Source organism: Ceratotherium simum, chromosome 4, assembly GCF_057802395.1.
Source record: "Ceratotherium simum simum isolate JZ-2026a chromosome 4, ASM5780239v1, whole genome shotgun sequence".
Classification (NCBI taxonomy): Eukaryota; Metazoa; Chordata; class Mammalia; order Perissodactyla; family Rhinocerotidae; genus Ceratotherium; species Ceratotherium simum.
The window spans coordinates 87366953-87393019 of record NC_141903.1 but is presented as its reverse complement, the minus strand read 5'-3'; the positions used below and the strand labels follow the sequence as shown (position 1 = coordinate 87393019).

The window sequence follows — 26067 nt, the reverse complement described above, 5'->3', positions numbered from 1 at the left end:
ATAAATCGGAAGGTATACTTCCAGTTTATGGAGATTCACGCCTCCATTTGCCCAACGTTTACTGAGCACACAACATGTGTCAGGCGCTGTGCTGGGCAGTCTATAATTCACTCAGGTAGAGCTCTCTTCAGAGACTGTTACAGAACCAGCTCCACAGTCTAACCATCATTTATCCTCCACCCACTCAGCTGAAGTCACTGAGCACCTACTGTACTGGGCATAGAGGCTATAATGGAAGACAGACCTGCCCTCCAGAAGTTTACAGTCTACCAAGGGCAGCAACTCTTCATAGGAAGAAGAATGCCCGGGCTGGGAAGAATTCTCAGGACTCTAGTCAGAACTTACATCAGAAAAAAGATAAGCTGTTAACGTGCAAGTAACAAAAGCAGAAAAAGAACTGCATTTGCTTTAAGTCTCTAATGCTTTTAATTACTTCGATTTGCTTTCACTAAATCTTGAAAACCACTGTCTATTCATATTTTATTTTATCATTTTCCTATCCAGAAAGCATACATTTAGTCCAACTTACCCTCAGTAAAGGGAGAACCTATTACACCATCTCCTATTAAGTGCTTCCAAGCTGCTGGTGGAAAAGAATTCTAGACTCTAATACCGGAATTTAAAAACCTCAATGTCGCAACAGCTAAACTCTCTGCAAGGAAAAACCACTTTTCTTTAGCAAAAGGCTCTTCATGAAATTTGATAAAGGTTTCTATTTAATATAGAAATATTAATCCTTAATCCTGCTTAATTCCTGGCTAGAGCTTACAACACTGGAAAGTAAACTCTCTCATTCTCTTAGTCTGGAAAATACAAGGATGTCGATGTATTTGCCATGTTTATCATCAAAGGGGTGCAGGTGTCACAGATCAAGTACTTACAATGGGAGAATTTTGACAAGGAAATTGGCTGGTGTTTGTCGGCACCAGCTACACAGGAACAGGATCAGAGAGGTTAGGAAACCTTACTACCACTACCTGTCACACAGCCAGGACTCACACCCAGGCCAGTCTGATGCCAAATCAAATACTCTCCCCCACCTCTTAGAATACACTGAAGTGTCACCCAGGACATGAATGTCAGACAAAATACTAATAATCTTAATTGGATTATCTTCTCATGTTTCATACACACTCTGGTGACAACTCAACACTCAGCCAGCAATCATTCTCTTAGGAATTTATCTCCGTATTTCTGGTACCACAGTAAGACGAGAGTGCTAATTCACTCTGGGTAATTAAAAGTCACTTCTCCTGGATGACATTTCCTAAACTGACCTCTTGGGGCATGGCAAAATGGGACCTGGGAACGTGGTACCTGCATCAAATGTCCAAGTCAACAAGCATCCAGGAAGCAGAATCTTTCACTGAAAACTCATGCTTGGGTTCATAACCTGGGGGACGGCGTGAGGGCCTCCCTTGGTACATTTCATAAGGAAGCTGATGGGAAGGACTACAGCAAAGACACTGAAACGGAGCCTTAGGCCGTGGTGCATCAGGTTCAGAGAACACATCTGCTATGTGCTTTTTCTTTTTCTTTCTAATTTTGAATATCTTTAAAACTTCCTCTAAACTTGTTAATTGGTAGACTGTATACCAAATCCTTAAAAGAAAAAAACCACTTTCATAATTTTCACAATCTACTGGGGAAAATATTTTACTTAATAAATTAGAAATTATCCAATTCTGTCAAGGATCTTCTAGAGCAACATTGTCCAATGGAAATTTTACATGAGCTACGTACGTTACTTAAAAATTTTAGTAGCAACACTAAAAAAGCAAAAAGAAATGAATTTTAATAATATAGTTACCTCAAATATCCAAAATACTACCATCTCAACATATCATCAACGTAAAAAGTATTAAAAATATTTTACATCCTTTTTTTCTAATTCTAATACTTCAAAATGCATATTTTGCACATCTCAAGTCAGGCACTAAACTTTCATCAGAAATACTTGATCTCATTTAAACTTGATAAAATTTACTGTTGAAAAAGCAGATAGCCAAGTTGTCCCAAATATACTTAAAAGTTTTCCAGTAAATGAATTAACTATCAGTTCTAAATTTTAAATAAACTCAAATTAAATGAAATTAAAAAGTCAGTGCGTCTGATGTACTAGCCATATTTCAAGTGCTCAATGGCTATATGTGGGAAGTGGCCACCATATTGGACTATGCAAGACGAGAGCTTTTACGTTGCTCATTTGGTCAATTCTAGTGAGAATTCCCCCTTACTAGAATTTCCCCAAATGGGGAAAGATCCCTTTATACTCATAAAGGAAACCCAGGAAGACTAATTCCCAATGCTCTGCTCTTCTGATGAGCAAGTCCCACTGCAGGATATGGTCACTCTCAGTTTACTCAGGACAAAGATGATCTTCTCTGGTCTAAACTAACATACCATGATATAAGAGCAGTTCAATAAGCCCAAGTTCAAACTTGAGAGATTTTAAAACCATGGATATTTTTTCAAGTCAGATTTTCTGCCTCGCTTCTTGTGTCCTGGTGAATTTATCAGCACATTTATTGAGATTCACTAGGTGCTAGTTCCATATGCCCCACTTTACACACAGTACGTCATTTAGTCTCACAGCAATCCTGTGAGACAGGTGAGAGCCAGAGAGGCTGTTAATAATTTGTTCAAGATCATACACCTAATTATAAGGTGTAGAGCTGGGATTCAAGCCCAGAAAGTCTGACTAGATTAAAAAAAAAAGTCTGCCCACTAGAAGCCCCCTAATACTAACCACACACCCTAAATTCACACTTTTCAAAGGCTCCTCACAATCCTCACGGAGTAGGCAGGACAGAACAGAGCAGCCATTACCTAGTCACTTTACCAGGAGGCATAGGAGGTACCCAGCAGGGCAGTTCCTCCACTCCATGTCCAATGCTCTTGCCAAAATACCTGGTGTCAGGGAGCCAGGCAGGGGGCACTTGCTGTCTGCTATGAACCACACACATTGCCATCTTTGCCTCGTTCAATCTGCCAAACCACTTTGGGTAGAAGGGGTATCCACACATAAAGAGATGGGAGTTCCATCAGGTAAAGAAACATGCCTTAGGTCTCACAGCTAACTCACACCACAGTCGGAATTCCAGCCCAGGTCTGTGGCCAGCAGAGGTGGAGTCTCAGCCTAGGACCTCCTGATGACAAGGCTCTCCCCAAACCACAATGGCTCTCTCTGCTCAAGAGAAACCTTCCACCAAGTTGATATAATGTGAGTGACCGTATATAATAGAGAGTAGGATCAGATTTCTCCATAATTCAGATACTGTTAATTCAGAATGGCTGTTCTTGTGTCTGTCTAACTTGGTAAAGTTTTATTTTACTTGTATGGGATTAATTCACAATTTAAAAAAAAAAAGGCACTGAGAAGGCTGGGTTTATCTGGTTAAATCTTTAGAGAGGGGAATTTCAAGGGTGAACACGACTTAACTCCTGAAGCCACTGGCAGAATGGAATTGGCTGTTCCCCAGAGCTGGATTAAACAGGCCAGCCTGGCAGCAATCCAGGGCGACAACCCACAATGGGGGACTAAACCATCACTGGAACACATCAGAAATATGGAGCCACTTAACTTGGAGGTTACATGCGACTCCTTACATAACGGGCAAAAAGGCAATCAGGCCTGTTTCCATTCAAGCAGACAGTGCTCTGAGTGGAAACAAGCTCACTCCTCACCAGCACAGACTGTCTCTGTTGAGAATATTTTCCCTCATAGAACTGTACAAGTAAAGACAGACCTCACTACCGACCCCAATGTCACCTGGCTGGCAGGCATCTGAAATTCTCGATCTGAACAACGCATGGCAGAGTGTTATTATTAGCCAAATTTTAAAGAAGTTTACAAACACCTGGTTCAGGAAATCACATGTAATAAATTCCTTATTTTCAACATACAGGAAAAGGTATATATTTTTTATTAATAGTCTTTATTAATAGAAAATCAGTTTCTCTCATCCTTACTAAATAAACATGGAGCAGATATTTAAAGTTATCAGTTAGATAAGGTGCCAGTGAATGATCAGCCTTCTCAGGACACCCACTTGTCTTGGGTCAGCCCTGGCGTTCCCATGAGAAGAACTTTGCTCAAATAATTTCATAACTCACAAGTGTTTACAGTTCCCATAAAATAAAAAAAAAAAGAATCAAAGTTCCTAATCTAACCCAAGCAGTAGTAGTTGTTAGAACAATTTTATATCATTTGAGAAATCAATAGTTCAATTCATGACATAAGAGCAATTTTCCTTCCCCAGAATCCGTAAGCTAAAAAGATCACTTTTCCACAAATGAGATAATGTCCGTGAAAATACTCTGCAAATCCCCTGTGCATGGCAGACTCTTTTGGATAGGGCGTCGGTCAGTCCCAAATCCATAACACGGACTGGCTACCTTAGCCTGAGCTGCGTCCTCAAGTTCATAACAAGGCCTTACAGGCACAGGCTGAACAGGCCTCTCCCTTGCGAGAAGCAGAGCTGGATTCAAGTCTTTAGGGACAATTATTGAACTTCCACTATCTCGATTTTCTTGAATGCATACTGTAGATTACTCAACCCCTATTATTGTTACTAATATTTTCCCAAAGTGACCTTTATAAATTAAAATCTTAAGAGGTAATCATAAATCACCTTTTAGTCAACTGTTTTCAATTCTTATTTAGGCAATTCCTCTACCTGAGTTGTCATCAAGTAATAAAATTGGGTAATTTGAATTGGCCATCTCTACTTCCCCTTTCAGGGAGAAATATAACAAACGGTGAAATGGTCCAAAGAGAAGCTCAAAACGAAAGACAACTTAAAGTCAGCCATGCCCACTGTAAAGAGCTCTGAGACTTGTTTATAAATAGTGACAGGACAAATCATGTCAGAATTGAAGCATAGAAACTATAGCATTAAATTTAATACCATTTATGAAACCTTACAGGGTCCTTTACAACATTCACGTATGCTCATCCAAGTGGTGTTTCTAGCCAAAAAAAACCTAGTGTTTACCATTCAGGGTCCAAAAGTTTGAAACACTGCACTTCTTTCAAGAAGTAAGTTGCTACCCACCTGTAAGTGTTTCCAAAGAATCATTGACAATATGGGTATCTGATTTCATTTACTTACCTATTATATCTGCAGGAATGCTGGGAAGTCTCAATGAACAACTTCAGAAAAATGCCACCTAGAGGAACAAATTGAACAAAACGTTAGATTTTTTTTTTAAACACAAAGACTTATCATGCAATTTTATGTCTCATTAAAATATGTGATGTTTCAAATATTGGTCCCCAGGCTCCATATAGTTCAACTTGTATTAGAACACAGCCACCCCTTCCCAGGACCACTGACACACTAACACAGAGTCCAAACCACTGAAGAACCAGAAAAAATAAGATGGCAGTGGAAAAGTTGCAGCCCTGAACATGCACCTTATTATATTCTTTCCTTTCCCTTCACAAAGGGACCAACTTGAAAATACAACTTGTGTCCTTGAGGGCACTTGATGAACAACCATAAAAGGCTCAAATAATCTAGAAACAAATTAAGGAACGAAATATGAAATTGCAAATGATGAAACTATCCTAGTAGCACTTTATATCCTTTTCAGTTACTCTGTTAACTTTTTTAAAAGCTAAATTTGCAAGGATGTCAAAGATTGGAGAAATGGAAAAATGGTCATTAAAACTCTAACATAGTAAACAGGGGAATACAGAAGCAAGACTTTATTTAATGATCAGTTCGTTTATTCAGAAATCAAGTATTCCTTTGAGTGTTCTCAAAGCCTTCAAGTAACCTTAGAAAATTAAAAGCCTATTAATATGTTCACAGAGAATCCCAAAATGTCTGTTCAGCATTGCTTTGAAATATTAAACATAAACGGAACAAATTTCTAACATAAAATATCAAAGTTACCATTTGTTGGAAATCTACTGTGCACCCAGGACTATGTGGCATCAGATTATAACCTTTCCAAACAGGCATATGTCCATTAACAGATGAGGAAACTGATGCTGAAAGAAGCAGAGAACCTTCCCCAGTTTGGAAATCATGCTCTTTTCACCCTGTCACGTGGCCCCTTGAAGGCACCTTCTACTCTACATAGTCTATCATCACCTCCCCAAATAGAAAGCTGACATTCCTTAATGCGAAAACTCTGGAAAAGAAATTAACCAGCAGACAAAATGAACTTGTGATTTTGCATGTTTAAAAATAATTTCTTCATTTCAAAATGATTATCCTAATCATGCTATTTAAGACTATAATGTAAAATAGTACACGAGTAAAAATTTAGAAATAAAGGTTTAGAGTTCAAGAAATATTAAAAACACAATTAGGAGGGAAGAAATATTTTTAACTCCAAGTAAGATGGATCAAATAGAAAACATTCAACAGCCTCAACTCTACTGATAAACAGGAAAACAGGAAAAGGCCACATGACCATTTTGTATAATCAAACTTTCAAATATACACATCATCAAACTCTGATAATGAAAGTCTGTAATATCAGGCCACGAACATCCACACTTATATCCAGATAACTAGTTTAACAGCAGCAGCATCAGTGTTAATCCAAACTCGACCTGAGGTTGAAAAGCCAGTATGGGGCTCAGAGGCCCCTCGATCTAAAAAAATCATTTTAGTTCAGTAACAAACCTGAAGACACTGGACCATAGTCACTGGGTTTCACTTTACAAAAATATTGAATAAATAACAGAATTCTGAACTCATAAAGTCCTTTGTTATAATAGCTTAGGGGAATTACGACTTTTAAAAAATGGTTCTTTATAAGTTAATTGCTAGTTAAATTCCAAGCATTTCCCACAACTTTATTTTACCCCTTAGGGAAAGTCATGGGAAGTCATGATCAGTATTTTTTTCTGGAAACCGCTTCTGTGAAATAAGCCACTAGGATTATTATGAATGGGTCTGTTATAAACAGAGTTCTTGATCAACATCTCATTATGTGTAAAAGCTAAATGAGTCACAAAAATACTTGAATTAGCACAGTCCAAAATCAAAGATAACATTTTAAAGATCTCTTTTGTTACATACAACACAAGCAAAGCTCTGGACAATTAAGACAGATCTCAAGACCCTAACAATAATAGAGAAGGCAGGGCCGTATCTTGAGTCCCACTTAAAGCATTCCAAACTCACACTACCAGTAAAAAGTACTTCCTAGCAGGGCCGGCCCTGTGGCCTAGTGGCTAAGTTCAGTGCACTCCCCTTCAGTGACCTGGGCAAGGTTCCCGGGCGCGGATCTACACCACTCATTGGTGGCCATGCTGTAGCAGTGACCCATATACAAAAATAGAGGATGACTGGCACAGATATTAGCTTGGGTAAATCTTCTTCAGCAAAAAAAAAAAAAAAAAAAAAGTACCTGCTAGAATAAATAAATTTCTGCCTAAGTTCTGAAGAAAAAAGGCATAAGTTTTCAGTATCATGATTAAGCTTTTCTGACAACGAAGACACCCCTTGTGAAACCACCAAAGTGATCAGAAAGATAAAACACACCAATTCTGTTATTGGGTTTAGGTCAGTAGATAGGGCATTATAGTTATTATTATTTTTTTTAATGCTATTTCAGAGCCAGCCCCGTGGCTTAGTGGTTACGTGCGCACGCCCTGCTGCTGGCGGCCCGGGTTTGGATCCCGGGCATGCACTGACGCACCGCTTCTCCGGCCATGCTGAGGCCGCATCCCACATACAGCAACTACAAGGATGTGCAGCTATGACATACAACTATCCACTGGGGCTTTGGGGAAAAAAAGGAGGAGGATTGGCGATAGATGTTAGCTCAGAGCTGGTCTTCCTCAGCAAAAAGAGGAGGATTAGCATGGATGTTAGCTCAGGGCTGATCTCCCTCACAAAAAAAAAAAAAAAAAAAAAAAAAAAAATGCTATTTCAAAAAAATACTGTAGACTAAAAATATACCAAGTCATAGAGCCCACAAAAATTCAAAAAAATTAGTCATTGTATTAGGCATTAACTGTCAGGCACTGTTCTATGAACTTCATGGGAATTAACTCATTTACTTCTCACAAAAACCCTGAAGTAGGTACTAGGATTCTCCTGTTTTAAAGATGAAGAAGCAGGCACAGAGTTTAAACTTTCTGAAAGTCACACGGCTTGCAAGAAGTAAAGATCTGAATCCATACACATGTATCACATTGAATCCTAACAACTACACAACACAAGCAGGGAAAAAATTTTAGCCTCATTTGAAATTTGAGGGAAACAAATTCTAAAAAGTAAGTCACACTACTAGTCAGCAACTGGGTCAAGAAGAGAACCCAGGGCATCTGAGGCAAGGCTGGTGCTGCCTTTTTATCTGCTTGCTTTGTTTTAAATTGTTAATTGATATGTAACTCAATGAAGAGATGTGTTCTGCCTTTAATCTCTGAGAAGACCCTTCAGGGTCCTCCCAGGGGCTGCGATTTCACCATTTTTCCATTTCTCTATGTGCAATTATGTTTTTCACTTACTAGTTGTTAAACACAAGGAAGCTTATAAAAATTAAAAATATTTGTCTTTAATATTTATCATTCTTCCGTCTTTTGTAGATTAGTAGTCTGCCTGGCCATTTAAATCATTTATAGCCCAATAAATGCAGGCACTATTTATTCTAGCAAGTATTCTAAATAAATTAAAAGCACCATATATTTGCACATTAAGGAGTTAAAAAGTTTTTATTTCCCATTCATCTCCGTTTGGATCGAATGCCCTTCTGTTCCACTTCTCGAGATCCGGAGGAGAAACAACAGCTGCCTTTAGTGCCTGAGCACAGCACCCACGTGACGGGCACCAGCTCTTCTGTGTTGAATTGAATTGCCAAAAACAGGAAGCTGAGTTGTAAGACTCCTTTCTCGGCTATAAATTTCTACGACTTGAAATGTACTGATTTGAATTGCTTCATGTTACTCTGTAAAACTAGAACCAAGAAGTGTAAATTATCTTGGAAGTTATAAGGATAAATTTCGGCTTAACTAAAGAAAGAATGTCAGAATAAACAGTGACTCCACAGTGGTCCAGGTTGCCTCTGGGGCAGGTTAAGAGGCAGCTGCTCATGATCACAGAAGCAGACCGTCTGGATAACTGTCCTCTAACAGAAAGAGTCCTTCCACGAGCCCTGAGATAGTTCACTACACCCACCCTCGGCGAGCATGGGAGTCCCCATGGCAAAGCACTGCATAAGTTACATGACACTTTCCAATTCATTTGCTCATTTGATCCACACTATGCATAGAAGGTAGCTGCAGTGGGAGTGGGGGCAGACATCATTTATTATTCCCATTTTACAGACTAGGAATTTGAACAACTTAAGCTGAATCACACAAATAGTAAATCCTAGAATCTGGGCTCCAACCTAGGACTTCTGACTCCCAAGTCCAGGGTATTTCCAGCTAGGCAACATGCAACAACGAAGACATGATGCTTTTCCATCATTATACTTATTCATCAAGGACGGGGGCAAAGGATGGGCCCCAAAGACTTGAAGCACGGCAGTGAATACCAAAGGAGATCAGCTAAAAGCAAAGGACGGCAAGAATCCTACTCACAAACCATGCCTTCTACCTCCCTGGGAAGTACTGTATATTTTCGGTAGACACACTCACGAAGGCTCTGCTACCATGCGTCAACTAAAGGAATAATTGTCCAGATCCTACTTTACTCTGCCCTGCTGATACGATAAATGCTTGGGGAAGTTGGCTCACATTTTAAGGGGAGTTGGTGGCAGCATAATAAACACAAAGAGCAGGGTCCCATTTTTGTGTCCAAAGCATAAATTGTTACTCAAAGACTAAGCTGGTAGTTTTTTTAAAAAGCCAATGAAATGCATTGACTCTATTCTGACAACAGGTCCAGGATAACCTCACACTTGGGTCCACCAACAGGAGTTTAACAGAAATGGGCCAGCCACTGAAGGACTGCTGAACCTTGCAAGCTTTTCAAGGAAAGACATAAAAGTATCAAATTTCACGAACCTGTCTACCAAGTGGAGAGAGTGGCAGGTTGCCAAAGGCTGGAGTGTCTTAACTCCTGTGAAATGCTGGGAACCTGAACCTCTACAGTGCCCGCCCTGCCACTCAGCCACACAGTGAGTGACTGAAGTTCAAGTTTCCAGAGACCTCACAGACTATAAGCCAAATGTCGTTCATCACCAACACTTCCTTTTACTCTTAAGGAAGGAGAAACAACTTGATTGGAAAATCACATCAACATGAAGCTGTTAAAGGGTAAGTTTTTCAATATCCGAGTACAACAGAATAGCCAATATGCCAGCAATAAGTCAGACTTAACTATACTGCATTTTAACACATCAGGGCTGAGCTTCAAAACCCTGTTATTGTTCTACACACATAGCCAGGAGCACGTTCATCCACATAATTGTCAGCCTTTCCCCATAAATCTACTGGACCAGAAGCTCCTTGAGAACAAAACTACCTCTAGCTTACTCCTCTCCGTATCTCTTGCACTTAGCACAGTGCAGAGTAGACATTTCATAAATGTTTACTGAGTAAACAAATGGATGATTGCACTAGGGACGTTTCCTACAGAGTCTGAAAAGGCAGCATATGGGGAAGAGAGAAATACTGGGTTAACGGGATGGAGAAAATATCAAGCAGAGATGACAGCAGGAATTCCAGAATGAAGAGAAAGCACAAGAGGCAAATGAGGACTCGGCAGGCATGGAAGGAGCCCAGTGGTGGTGGTTGGCTCTCCACGCAGGGGGAGTCCTCAAATGGGTATGTTTTCAAAATGCCAGTGTCTGGACCAGCCTCCAAGAACTGCCTCTGTCCTGGAATATCCTTAGAATATGGGTGGCAGAGGAGGGCGACAGGGGCAAGTGTGTAAGATTAAAGAGCGCTTTAGGTAATTCTGAGCAACCTCCTCCAGATGAAAACTACTCTTAATTTTCTCGGTTTTTTAAAAACCTTGAACATAGGTATGTGATCATTTTGCAAGACAGAAACTGTTGCGAATATTATCGAGCATTGGCAATGCGTAAACCTCATCAAATACCCCACCCACTTGTTCAAGAATAGGTCATTTAAGACTGACAGACACAGGCCATCAGGGGCGGACAGGTAAGGGCAGCACAGGCCGGGAGCAGGCCGAGGCAAACAGGCGGTCGTCCACACGAGAAACTTGGACTGTAGGTGCTGACAAGCCCTTTCTCTGTTTGACCTTTTCTTAGCAGTCTGCATTCCAAATCTGGGCAGAAACTTTAAGTAGTAACAGACCAATGTTTCTGAAAAACAGATGCCAAGATTAAACTAGAAATAAAGAAAGTCTGCTCATTAAAAAGATTTTCAGACAGGGTATATATGGACTCATGCGGGCTAAAGCATATGCAGAACAAGTAGAGACCCTGCTCCCGGGCTGGCCATTAATTATAAACTCCTTGAAGTCCAGGAATGAGCCTGTTTGACCTCTGGGACACTTCCCTAAGACCCCTGTATAGTGCCACCTTCACACAGATGAAGCTCATTGAAGGGGCAGGGCTATTACACCACCAAGACAGGCCAACTCACCATTTTGGAAATGCCTTTCCTTTAAAGGATTTGCAGTTTCTTGAAAATGAAGGAAAGAAACCAGAGAAAGGGACTTTGCATCTAAGCGAGGCCAGCTCTAGCGGTGAAATGGAGAGTTTGCTTTTGGAGGCCCGGCTCCCCTATCTAAAATATTTACTTTTTCATTACATATGCATAAAAGCATTTATCCGTCCATTATTTTATCCACCCACAGCCAAAAAATATCTTTTGGGCACCTATTCCCTGCCAGGCACCAGGGAGACCAAAACACACACGGCAGTTTTCGCTACCCCAAGAAAAGGACCGTCCCTCATGGCGCTGCTCAGCAACCCTCTGCCTGGGAGCCTGTCCCTCTCACGACCTCTGCTGCGGGCAGGGTCTGGTGGACACCGCCTACTCCACAACACGCAGTAGGCACTGCCGTCTCCCCCAGGCGGATTTGAATCTCAAGTTTCATCTACATAAAGGGCTTTAAGCTTTTCTAAGTGTTTGACATTAATGAGCAGGTAACAGGATTCTGGTGAAGCAGAGCCAAGAAGGGGATCTGCGATGACACCATGACGAGCCCAGAAGGCCTGTGTCGTGTAAGTGTGAGCGATGACATGTTCTGAAGGAATCTTGGAGGAATAAAATCATCTCAAACACTAACTGCATGAGAACAGTATGGTTAAGCTTTTACTACTTTCAGGAAAAACATTTCAAGAAATTTGTAAAGAAAAAATTTATAAAAAAATAATTTGTAAAAAATCTGTAAAACATAACAAAACAAAGCGTACATTAACCTTTAATAAAATATTTTTATAAGGCTTACGACAGCACTAAGTCTTGTTCAGTAACATACAGTACATTTTATCAATAAAAATAAATCCTAAAACGCCTCGGCAGTGGAGTCCCGTAATGAGGCCCACTTATAGGACCACTACCCCACAGGGAAGACAAAAGCACAGCCACTGTCCTCTAAGGAGGGAGATAATGAGCTGGGTACTTACCTCCGAAATCTCCTAGACCAACTCTGCTTACCTAACAGAGGAATATACACGTTGCAAAGAAAAAGAATGATTTAGTATCAAAGAATAAAAACTATTGTATATAACAGAAATCTTATCACTGAATTACCGTATTTATAAAGTCTTCCAAATAAAACTTAAAGTGGGGGTGGGCGGAAACTTGCCCTGACAAATTAGAGAAAACGAAGGCAAATACACTAAAACCAAAATAATGCCAAAGCTGCGAGTGGAAGATGACAGAGATTTCCTGGCGAGTCCCCACCGCACATCCATCCCATTCCTAATGAGCAAGCAGACCAAGGGTGACCCCCAGAGCCCCCATTCCTGCATTTAGGAGAGCCACAGCATGGCCTTCCTGCCCCTTCCTCAAGACACCACCATCCTCACCTTGGGTCAGAAGCCAAGGTCGAGACTCGCGTTCCCTCCCTCAAGCTTTCGGGTATCACAACCAGGTCCCTTCTCAGTGCATGACACGTGGAGTTCTTTTTCAAAACACATAAATGACTGCTCTTCTAGCCAAGAGGGCAGAGGCTTCTGGAAGAGCCCTCAGAACCGGATCCTTGCTGCAACAGTCTTTATAATCAGAAAAGGAGGTTGCAGGACAAGGGGGATGTGGGGAAGGAACGCTCTCAGGGAGCCACCTGCGAAGGGGAGAAGGGGAAACCTGAGTGCTTTCTCCCACTTTTCTTTTCCCAAAGGCAGCATTCAAAGTCAGACGAATGGAATTTGTTCTCTGAGAACACACCTGTCCCCAGATCACTTGTCCTGGGGTTTGTTGTCACATGATATGCTCCCCTCCTTTGGTGGCCTTTGACCCAAAACCTGATGCTATGTCCTGCAAACCTCAGGGTTGAGGCCCCAGGGCATCTGCCCGTAACTGTTTGCCTCCATCTCCTCCGCAACTCCACACGTGACACTCTGCTCAAGACCCAACTCAAGTGCCATCTTCTGCAAAGCCTTCTGGAAACTTACTCTTGCCTTTGCCCTCTTCCCATCCCTCCCTTTTCTGAGCTCATGCAGGCCTCTGGGCATGGCTCTGTCACACCCAGCACACTGGGTAATAATTACTTGCTTGTCTGACTCCCTGTTCCAAGTCCATCATCTGCTAACATTTACAAACTGTGGTTTGGGCAACATTACAGAATGGGAATGACTCAGTTCTTGACTAGGAAGGACTAACAGAGGGTGAGGCAGGCCCCTCAAATCAGATATTCATATGGCTTGTCCCCTCACTTCATTCAAGTCTCTGTTCAAACGTCATCTCCTTCCCTGACCGCCCTAGCTACAAGAGCACCACACACGCCCTCTCAGTGTCCAGCACTGTCTGCCACCCTTATCCTGCTTGATTTTTCTCCATAGCTCTCACCACTGCCTGATGGCCATCCCTCAGAAACAGACAGATGGATAAAGAGATATAGACATATCTAGATATACAGGTATAGATGACAGATTTTTTTTAAGTTAGTTGTTTGTCCAGTAGAATAAGCTTCATTAAGGTAAAGCATTGACCATGTTTTAGTCTGTGCTGTATAGACCCCTAATATCTGGGATAGCACCAGAGACACAGTGAGTTCTCAGTAAATACCAGTTAATGAATATAGGTGTGGGCAGAAGATAATGTCTTGACCACAACAGGAAACCCAGGGACAAAAGGAGATCAGGTGAGGCGAGGAGGAAAACGTGCTCATCGAGGCTTCGGAAGTCTGAAGTTCCTGGTTGGGCAACCAAGTGGGGAGATTCCAACAGGCAGCTGGCCAGGAACTGAGGAAAGTTGTTTTGAGCAGGTGATATTGTTTGGGAAACTGTCAGCTATGTATAGGAGGTAAGGGTGAGATTACCCCAGAAAAGCATGTCACGCGAGTAAGGGAAGGGCTGGCTATTGTACAGTAAAAAAAAAAAAGAGCATCGACCTCATAGGGATGTGTGTACTGAAAGGGTGAGTGCAGGTGGGATACCTGATCCTGCCATCTCTCCAAGGCTCAGCCAAGTTACCCCCGACAGCAGGGTCTCCATAAATGCTTACTGAACGCACGACACCTTCTAAGACTGAGAAAGGCCACTTCTCGTGCTGTCTTATCCTCACAGCCTTTGGGCACAGCATGGATTCAAGAACTGTACGTTTACACGAGGCTGTCTTTTTCTTTTGTAGGACTCCGAGTTACTCCAGTCTGATCAAAGATTAAAAGATACTCCAACATTATCTACAGTGTGAAATAATGCTGTATTACTTTTTATTATCTAGTGGAGGAAAGAACACAGGCAGGAACACAAGTATCCGGAATGGGATAAAAGGAAAAAACTCGTTCTTGCAAGGTCCGTGAACATGAATGTCTACCACGGCACAAGCACTGTAGTTACAGGTTTAAACCTAGATCCACAAGGACAAAAACGTCCTGCCACAGATTAAAAAGTAGTGACAAATGTGGCATCTGAGCTACACTCAAAGGATGAGTTAAACGTAAAGGTCCAATTTCAAGACAGAAAAAAATCACTGGTTGGTTTAAGTGGTTTGCTTTTAAGTCTGTGACTAACTGTAGCTTAACTAAAAATAACCACCCAAAGTCAACGATGGGGAAACAAATGTCACCATGGGTGCCCCACTGGGAAGAGTCAGTCAAGGAGGGGGCGGCCCAGCCCAACCCCACTCAACCAGGGAAGCAGTGGGGTTACGCCGCTGCTGTAAGTGCTGCTGCAGAGGGTCTTCAGTGGAGGGGCCCCGGGGTTCGCTGGTCGGGGCAGAGGAGGAAGCGAGAGAGTTCTTCCCCAGCTACAACTACAGTGTCTCTGCTTTTGTCTGTTTCTTTTCTGTATTAGAATTCCACTTAAAATTGTTTGAAGAAAGCCCGCACTGTTAAAACAAACTCTTTGGAAGCCAGTGACCTGTAGCAAATTAATTCTGGGGAGAAAAATCAAGAAAAGTTTTAAAATTCTAATTTTTACACCCATTTTCACAATTGGCTCAAGTGTATCTTGATGGTGATTACCAAGGGGGTTGGTTGGTGCAGAGATTAAGAGGCGCATGAGTTTTCTAATTCTGTACTGTTTTAATTTTGTATAATAAAAATGAATACTTTTCTCATCAAAAAGTGTCTGAGATACTTTACTTGAGACTACTTGTCTTTCCTATTTTTCACAGAAAACACATTATAACTAAATTTAATTGCAAAGATGAAATCCTACTGATGCCAAATACATTGCTGTGTTTATGCTAAGAAACAAGAGAAAATGTTCCATGTTTAATTAATAGTAAAAATCTATTCATACAGAACCATTTTCTAGGGGAGCTGTGTGCAGTGGAATCATATTATTTGTTTCCAAACAGCTTTCATAAGATTCCTGTACACTGTTCTTTTACAGATGAAAATCAAGAGTTTCAAATTTTAACTACAAAATGGTGTTTAAATGAAGAACAGTGGACTTTAAGAAGTTAAAACAGAAGGGATTTCTCTTCTAATGCCAGCCCTTCTCCCAATTCCCAAAAAGGAGGAGGGTACGTTCATTCACGTCAAGAACTAGGGAGCGTTATGTCAATAATCCCTCCTCTAACTTAGCCTAGGAAGTTCTGTCTTCAGACTGGAGAGACCCACGAACAGCAGGCGCTGAGACTCTGGCCCACAGGGAGTATTTCAGATTGAACCAGCTGTAAAGATGTAGACGGGGTACCCTCCAGCCACCAAGATGAATGCCGAGCCCTCCACTACCAGGACAAAGGCCCTGCTAGGTCCCAGGAGGAAAGGCTGAGTTTGGTATCCTTCCAGCTCTCTAACCCTCCCCGAGACCGATGGCACACGTGGGAGGCAGTGGGTTGGGGTTAAAAGTACAGTCTGGCCACAGGGCCCTGCCCAGCTAACGAGCTCACAGAGGACTGAACCCTGACCTTGGCCTCCTCATCTCCATCCGAGAACCAAATGTGTTAACTGGCTGCAGATTCTTGAACCACGCCTCAGATGCATTTCCAAACTAACACACGTGCACAGAGTGATAGGAGACAATGCTCGCTAGTGAGGGAAAATTGTTTTCTTTATTAATAGCTAACCACTTACCAGCAAACTCAACCACAATCAATGGTAAAAAAACACCCCACAACTGGTTTAAATCCCCTTTTCCACAAGATTCTTCCATATTAGAGGGTTACAGATGCCTCACTGAAATCTCCGGAAAACGTTTTCCTCAGAGACAATTCTGCTGTTGCATCAGTTCTTGTTCCCGAGCTTTCATCCGCATGAGCTGAAGACCATTCATGCTGGACAGGATGCTTCTCCCCTTGCCAGGCCTGCTGCTCTCACTGTGTGTATTCCTCAGTCACCAAATGTCTCACCAATCAATGCCGCCTGTGTGTAACTCAGACCTGCTGACTGTTAGGGCAGGAAGGACCTCCGAGATGATCTGGTGCAAAGCCACCATTTCATCAAAGAGAGAACTCGAGTGCAGAGAAGTGAAGTGACAAAACAGTCCTGGTGGCAGAGCCGGGGACAGCACACTAGGCATTCCCTCCAAATCCTGTGTTCATGCCAGGGGATTAAAAACCAGGTTCCTCAAGCCCTCGGGTGCTCAGATGTGCCTCGGGAACCACGGGGCAGGAGGAGGCCAAGGGGCAATCCCCAAAAGAGCTGTAGTTGATCTGTTTCATATATTAGGATTAAACACAAGATTTCACTGGAAAGAAAGGGTTTCACTGTAAATAAACAAACATCTTGAAAACCACCACATGGCAAAACTAACTTCAAATAAAAGGAAAGTTAAAAGAGAGAAAGAACTAAAAACACAGGGTCTTACTTTAATGAATGTGTCCTTTTTAAATGGAACAAGGAAAGAAAACAGCACCAAAACCAAATGTTATAGAGCTTAGAGTTCTCTCCTTTATTTTTGCCTGCCCAGAAAAATAAAAGAAACAAACAAAAAAAGACAAAGAGAAGAAAAACAGAAAGAAGATAATATATTTTCATTTCTAGGTCCCTGGGAAAGTCTTAAATCCATATTGCATTGACCAGAGAGTTTCAAGAAACAGAGTCACAGAGGACATTAACTTCCTAATTTAAATTCCTAAGATAAATCTTTACTAAAAAAAGAATTGAAAAGAGTTTTCATAAATTACCCGTGCAAAAAAAAAAAAAGGCAAGGCTCCCAATTTTTACCTTTTGCTTTACTGTCTGCTGAGCACCTTTAACGGCCTTCAACTTCTCCCATTCCTAAAAAAACAAGTCCTTCTCACAGGTGCTCACAGCGCGTGAACTGTGTCTTTAAGGTCAGCGGGAGGGAGGGAAACTGGTCTGTCACCATGTGGTGGGCTAGAGTTCGATGCAACTTGCAGAAGAAGCAGATGGCCCTGGGGATACTGGCAATTTACCAAGTCACCAAGAACTATGTTCACTGCGGTTTGGCATTCCACAAAGCACCTTTTCTTTGACTTTTTAATTTTTGTCATTCTAGACTCATACTGGAGCCAGATGATTTAAAAATCTCGCTTTAGACAATTTTAACCTTTTAAAGTTAATAGCTTCCAATGACATTGAACCAAACAACCTCTTTGCATTTTACAGACCGTTTAAAGCCAGCAAACTTGATCATTTAGTCCTAACGCAGCAGTTCTTACAGGAAGCGCGCTCACGCTAAGTAAGTACAGCTCCTTGGGGAGTTTGTTAATATGCTCAGTCAAGTCAGCTCTGTCTAAGCCAAGTCTCCTCTCAGGGCCATCCCCTGAAAAGATCGAATGTCACCTTCTAAAAAAAAGACAATCCCTTTTACTTCCTCCCTCCCACTCACTCCTAAGTTTCCACAAGCAACATTAGTATACAATGCAAATGAGAGAGACAGCCATTTCCAGGCATGGGGAATGCAATACATTTTTAAGAAGTCAAAAGATAACAGAACAAAGTACTCATGTTCCTTATGCTCTAAGGACATATGAATATTAACTTGAGTTGTTTTATGAACTTGGAGCACCGCAAGAGGCCATCTTGGTTAGTCTCCAAGCAGACTTAAGTGACCTAGGTTTTATGTTCTACTTTTGAAGATCTCCAGGACAGAAACGCCACAGCCTCCATTGGTAGCATGACTTGTGGTTTAATTTCCTTCAGAGTCAAAGGGGACTGTTTCTTTCAACTTTTTTAAAAAAGTTAAGTAAGAGCTTAACTCTTGTTAAAGATGTCATCTGAACCCTGAAACTGGTCACTGGAACAACACAAAAGTGAACAACCAAGAACTAGGCTACAGGCTAGACCACAAACTTGGGAAACGTGCCTGGCTTCCTAAGGACAGTCACGTTGCTCTCCTCTCAGATGAATCTGCATGCTCTGTAGGTGTCTGCATTCACAACTCAAGTTCACAAATTTAAGAAGTGACTTTACAGCTCCTGGAAGGAACGCAGCTCATGTGCAACAAAGAAGTATTTCCTAATCCCTGGGGGAAATTTTCCCAGGCCTTCCACACTTTCCAAATGAGGAGAAGAAATTTTGTTTTTTGGTGTCCCTTTTCCTTTTCTGCTTTTCTAAGAGTCCCCTAAGCAATATCATACTCAGGTTTCCTAAATTTTTTTTAAAGGTGAACTTTCCACTGAACTACACCCTTTGAAGCAAGTCTTCTGGAGATTTTGCCCTTGGCCTCCTGGAATTTTTCAATGAAACTCAAAAGAGATGTTTACCTGACCCCAAATGTTACCCTAATGAAAACTCTGTTTTTACTTCCTTGAACTCTTCTCTTTCTCTTTTCTTTTCTTGTCATGTCCTCTGGAAAAGAAAGACAACTACAGATGTTGGCTTGACCTCCACTGGCAAACACCAAGATAATCAAGTTCTAATAGTTTCTCAAGAACTTGGACAGCATCACAAAGATATCAATTATGCTCCCTTCTCTGGCATGGTCTTCACACTTCACCTTTTTAGAGCATCAATGTAAAAACAGGAAATGCCAGCACATTATCTTTGTGACAAAAACAAGATGTCAATCACAGGAAGACTAAAAGGAATATTAAGGGTTTTCAAAAGCAATGAGAGAGCAGAAAAATACCATGACCTGAGGGGCAGGGAGAAGGAGGAGATAGACCCATTTTCTGCCGATTACAGAGTCCAAATGGGGCTGCGTCCAGGCTCTCTCTGGCAAGGGGCATTTGGGGAGTTTTGGAATTGGGCACCTATAATCAGCATTTAGTTGATAATTCCCTTTTCTGGCAAGAAGGAAGGTTCCTGGCATGGAGGTTTTGGCAATTCCATTTCAAATAGTCCCATTTACCCCTGTTTGGGAATGGCTTGGGCTGTTACACATACAGACCCAGTCCGGTCATATGTTTCTCAGGGGCTTCTTCCTCTGCCTGGGGACAGGTACTTCCCTCTACCAAGAGATTAAGGGGTGAGATGAATGGCTTCACTCTGCTGTCAATTTTCTCTGAGAAATGTCTTCCAGGAATCATTTAGGTACAAGGCTTCTGACACCATTCCACTCCATCTCAAACTCTAGGTTCCCAGTAGTATGCTTGCTCCTAGCTGCCTGCCCTGTAACAAGGCAACTATCACATGATCCATCAACAATGTAGGTGAGCACTATGGGGGCTCAGAGACTCCAAGTCCGCCTCTCAGCTGCCTTGAAGCTACAGTCCAGGAGCAGGGAGAATGCCTATTCACACACAGCTGTATTTCGAGCAGACTCATCTGAGCAAGCACACCTGGTAGGATGGTGAAAATTAACTTACACCCAGTATAAAAGTGTGGTTTATTTCCTCTACCTTTTTGAATCTGACTCTGCAAAGAGATAAAAACTGCCATCCAGCAAAAAGGCCCTCACATGGCCCATGAAGTGCCCCAAGTACAGTGACTTTGTTACTTGTTACAGTCTGGCTGTTTCCCTGCACTGTGGGTCAAACCAGTGCAACCACTTGAAGATGTGGTTGGAATCTCCTCAGACTTCAGGACCAGGCCAAGTACTATACGGATGCACCTATCAAAATGCCCACCGTGAGTGTGTGATTCACACTTGTGGACTGACTAGACTGACTGATTTGCAGGAGTCTTGAAAAATTGCTCTTTGGAATCTCATTTAATAAGAATACTTTTCATTTATATTCCAGCTTGGTATATCTAATCACGGACTTGAATGGGTATGTCTAGGTGAAGGAAAAGACCAAGCAAGTCACTGGCACTTCCTCATCTACAGGAATCAGAAGCAAGATGTTTGAGGACAGTGATGGTAGAGGAATTCATACGATTAGCAGTAACGGGAAATAAGTAAATAAGCAAATAAATAACTAAATAAAAGTTTTCAACCATTTGTTATTCTTCATCCAGCACAATGGCTACTTCTTTATCCCGGGCCACTCTGCATAAACAGGATCCCTAGAATTAAAAACAAAGGACCTTATTTTGTTCCCATTCCATTTAAAGTCTCATTGACTAAGTTCAATATCAACGGCTTAGTTTATTTTTTAAGGAGTGATAGTTTTAAAAATGATTTTTCTTCTAGATGCTAAAATGAAGGATCTTTAGGCTTACTTTACGTGAAAATATCTGGCCTAACTGATGACTCTAAGCTCTCGGCAAGCAGCTAATTGGAAGGACATTGTGAATGGAGACGGCATTCTAAGCTCAAGAAGATCTCAGTTGGGGAGGAAAGGAGCTGACCAATGTAGGATTTTCATAAAATTTAGACTAAAACTGAAAATGTTAGAACAGAAGCCACCTACAGTCTTTCAGGTTCCCATAAGCATATGAGTAAGAAAAGACAACCAGGATGAAAAACTTCTCAAGAAGGTAAGGGGAAGAGCGATAGTATGTGCTGGCAAGCACCTCTCACCGACCACGAAAATAAGGGAAGCAGTGTGACTCCAGCTTCTGGGTCCTCTTGTGGGCCTGTCTCTACCTGTTTCTAGAAAGCGAGACGAGATGATACTTGCCAACCCCCAGGTACCTGATTCAGAGGGACGTAAAGCATTTGGTTCTGCTTGGGATAAAAATGCTCCATAAATCTTTAAAGGATGAATTAAAAGATTAGCTCTGGACAGGGACTCTGAGTACCACTGGCCTTAGGAAGGCGTGGGGGTCAGTGTGAACTATAGGCCCAGCTGTCTCCATTGCTTGATGAGGTAGAAGAATCTTGAAAGTTTGAACTGGGGTATGTGGAATGAATAGGAAACAGATGATGAGAGAGGTTCAAAAGCTATTATCCCTGGAAACCAGCCCTAGGGGAACTATTGTGGGTGTGTGTAGCATGGGAGGGTCAAGTGTGGGTGTTCAGCCCGGAAGCAGCCCGGCCATGCATGGGTCCAGGGAGACAGAACTTTCTGCAACTAAAACCTCAAGAGCCCTGAGAATCTTAGCAGTAAGAACCACCACCATCATTCTCATCGTCATCATGTATTGACTGAGCCCTTGCTAGGTGCCAGGCGCTGTGCTAAGCACTTAATAGCAGTTATCTCCATGGCACACTCACAACAATGATATGAGACAGGCTAGGAACTCCATCTGACAGATGGGGACACTGGGGGTTGGGGGTCACATAGCTAACAAGTAGCACAGACTCTTCTCTTACTACCTCCCAGTAGTCTAAAAGGCCACAGAGGTTAAAGTGGCAGGAAGGACAAGGCCATTTTTATTCAGTGCATTTCCCTCTCCAAAGGACATGAGGAGGAGGAACAGCACCAACTCTCAAGTTCAAATTCCTGGGGTTAAGTACCAGTTTCACCATTTGTGGTTCGGGGATATAACGACCCATAGGTGGTCAATATCCGTCTGTTTTATTCTCCCTTCTCTTGGGCAAGTGACTTGAACCTCTAAGAGCTTTTTCCTCACCTCTAACATGGGATCATCATCACGGTACCTCACGGGGCAGCTGTGAGGATTAAGTGAGATGACTTGATAATGATAAAGCAGTACCCAAATACTGATTGTTGTCATTTCATGTTATCCCATTTGATTTTTATGCTGTCTCATTTGCAGAAGAGTGCTATCCCATCTGGTTTTCCAGAAGCACTGTGTGGAATAACGGAACAGTAGTGTCCTCACTTCACAAACGCGATCACTGAGGCCCAGCACACGGAACCATCACACAGCTGGCAGGCCACTGGCTCCTCATCCCCTGCCCTTTGCTTCAGTCACCACAAAACCACAACACACTCAGGCAACTGAGTCCGTGCAGAGGACCCCCACTCAGCACGCTGAAGCGCCCCGCAGTTATCCCATGCAAGGCTGCACACACTTCTGCTCCTCTCCCCCACGTAAGGGGGATACGCATTAAATAAAACAACAGCAAAAACTTCCAGATTTTATAGGAAAAACACGTCGATCCTTAAAGTCTGTCCCACTACTCAATTTAGGATCCTCTGCTTACTAATATAGTATAGGCTGTGTTTTCTAGCAATTATTATTTGAAAAGCTCTAGAAAAGGGCATTTCAATATAACAAGAACTAGAATATTCTTTTTATATATACCAAGACTTGGAATACTCTTTTTAATTGTTTTTGTTGCCTAATGAATGCTTACTGGATTTTCACACTCAGTAAGCTTATTTTTTTACTGGAGGTAAGGAGAAACCTCGTAGCTGTTGCTTCAATAAAAACAAGTGTTAGATTATTGTAATTACTCCTATCCTTTCAATCTTGTCCTTCATTATTAGCAATCAAATAAAGGTATTTCTTACAGTCATTAAAATCTTTGACATATGAATTGTGGAAAAAAGACATTAAACAAACCCAGCCTGAATACCGTGAACTTTGCTAACAATATTAAAATGTCTGTTGCACAGCCAATTCAAGTTGGTCACAGAGACTCACATTTTCCACAATCTATCCGCTGGCATGGTAGATGTTTGTTGGCAAGAAGCCGATTAGAGCCTTCTTACTAAGTAGGACAAATGATGACAACGTTAGACACTGCAAGCTAACTATTATGGAAGAATTCCACCGCTTTTAAGGGCCTGTGGGCCAAGAATCAACGATACAACAGGAAAGGACCACCAGAAAACGCTGACACCGCCAATCTCTGCGGCCCACACCTCCTGGACACAAGGACACAGGCCTGAATCCCAAACACTCTGTGTCCACATGTAAGCCATTATAAGTAACTGTGCTTGAAATTTAATTCCACATCTGCTCTTCTGCAGCCTTTGGAAACCTTACGAATTTCTCTGACAACTGTTTGCAAAGGCCGTAATCACAGCATCTGTCACTGGATCCCCAGCTACAGGGCAAAACACCACATAATTCCAAGAGCCTCCTGGTCCAACCTTATTTGGTTTCTTGTCTCTCTTGCTTTCTTTAAAATTGTGCTGAGCCTTCAACTTGCAGAGAGAGCTGATTAGCATTGGAAGACGGCAGCCTAGGTCCTCTGTCTCATCCCCACCGCACAGGCCTGGGTGAAGCCTTATCATCTCCCTCCTGTTGTGGCCTCCCTGGCACCTTCAGAAAGAAGGCTAACGGCAAGTGAGGGTCCCTGTGCTGGTTCACGTTCCTCCCTGGTAGCTTCAGAATCCCAGAAGGAGGCATGAGAATGCACCCCGGCTCCAAGTAGACCAGAAAGGAGATGCATCAGTACTTCCCGAACTCTTTCACTTGGTCACTCAGAAGCTGTGTGGCTCTGGAGCTGGATCTGCCCTTTCTAATTATAGTTGGCAAGTGGCACAACACATGATCTTGAGCAACACAATTAGCCTCCCTATGTCTGTGCCATATTTTAAAAATTTAACAGCAACCATTTCTTGAAAGGATTCCTGAAGTGTTCTATCTTTCATTCTATAAACATTCACAAGAATCAAGTGGAAAAAGTCTTGCACCAATTTGGCCACATACTGATTCAGTAACCCTGGACAAGTCACCTCCCCTCTGGGAAACTCAGTCTTCTAATCCAATTTCTAGCCATCTCCTATTTCTTTCCCATGAGGAACAAATGTAACAAGGGAGGTAGCAGTGATCCGCACAGGATGAAGCACTGTAAGAGTCTAGGTACCATTACTGCTGTCTTCCTTATGATCCGCTTTAAAAGCTCCATTCTGGTAGTGACGAGCTCTGGACCCAGACTGGCAGGGTTAACACAAGTTATTTGATGCTCTAGCCTCAGTTTTCTCATCTGTAAAGTGGGGATGAAATCACAGCACATAACTCAGAGTTCTTGTGAGGATTAAATGAGTAAACATAAAGAAACCACTAGAACAGTGCCAGGAACAATAAATGGTGCCTAATATTAGTTACGCTCATTATCTTGTAATTAATCTTGCTTTCTTTCTTGATTCATCAGGCACCTTTCAAAATAAATTACCTTTTTCACGTCATTCAACTTTAGTGTGCTAAGGAAAGAGGAGGGACTAATGGTTATTGTTACAGATCCCATCTCATCTAATCCTGCCAACAAACATGCACTGCATATTTTATTACCCCTTTTTATGTGAAGTTCAGAAAGGTCAAGTGGCTATTAGGTGGCAGGCAGGATTCAAAGTCAGGCCTGAATGACCCAGACTATGCCTTCCATCACATCATTTCCATCTAGGTATGAAGTAGGAGAATAATAACAGTTTCCCTAAAAAATTAGAAAGTCACCTAACTCATGTAGGCAGTGTGGTTTAAAGTCTACTGTAAAAAACAGCTTTAAATTTGCACTTAAGCAGCCAAGACTCAGCTCGAGGGGCACCTACTCTTGACTGTGCCCGCCTCCCGTCCCGTCCTTAACCTGCACCCCTGTGAGCGGTAAACAGGTGAGCAGAAACTTCTGCGCACCTCAGCCGGTGTGGACTGTTGCCTAGCAGTATACCTGCTGGTCCGTGCCTGTCTCCTCCTATAGACCGCGGGTTGGTTCACCTCATATGCCCAAGGCCCTGCCAGATTTTGAGCCCAGAGCAGGGCACAATACTGTTAGCCAAATGAATGTATGAATGCTGGCCATCCACGTAGTCCCTGCTGCACAGAGGAATGGTTTATTTGACAATTATGAGAATTAAACCTGGCCCCTGCAGGGTGTCACTGCAGATTATGATCTGTGTAGTATCAAGACCACACCTTACAAAGAGCATTTCACAAGTCTATGTATCTAGAAAGACAGCTAACTAAAACATTTTTATATCATTATGAAACTTCTCGTGTCTGCTATGAAATGCTCTTGCATCATGACACTAATACACACACTTGCACACTCATGGCTGGACTATAGCTAGGGTCTCAGTATAGGTCACTTTTCCGGGGAGGGGTGGGGGTGGGAGGCTAGTCCAGGAAGACCCAGTGAGTAATAACAAAAAATTGGGCAATAGTTTTAAAGGTATGTTGTAATGAAAGGTTATCTTTGGATCACTGTATTTCCTTTTGATAAGTACCAGGTGAGAAAGCAGATACAAACTTAGATAAAGGCATTAACTGATTACATAAGTAAAACAAAATCCAAGCTCTTTAGAATGTACTAGAGCCTCAAAGTCAATTTACATTGCCTCTTGACTTTTTGTTTTTACTAACTATGGTGAATTCATTTTTTCCTTCTCACTTTATACATTTTTACAAGTAATGAATATCTCAAGTCAAGTTTCTATCAAAGAAAGTTTGGAGAATGTTATTCAATTTTTGTTTT

The 26067-nt window shown here is 42.0% G+C and overlaps 1 protein-coding gene across 1 annotated transcript in view; it reads right to left on the bottom strand.

Moving 5' to 3' along the window:
- The window catches only part of LHFPL2 (LHFPL tetraspan subfamily member 2), a 144837-nt gene that overhangs the window by 74621 nt on the left and 44149 nt on the right, over positions 1 to 26067 (bottom strand). The window contains exon 2 of the mRNA XM_004420430.3: positions 5115 to 5172. The gene's annotated coding sequence lies outside the window, so the exon portion shown is untranslated. The remainder of the gene's footprint in view (positions 1 to 5114; positions 5173 to 26067) is intronic.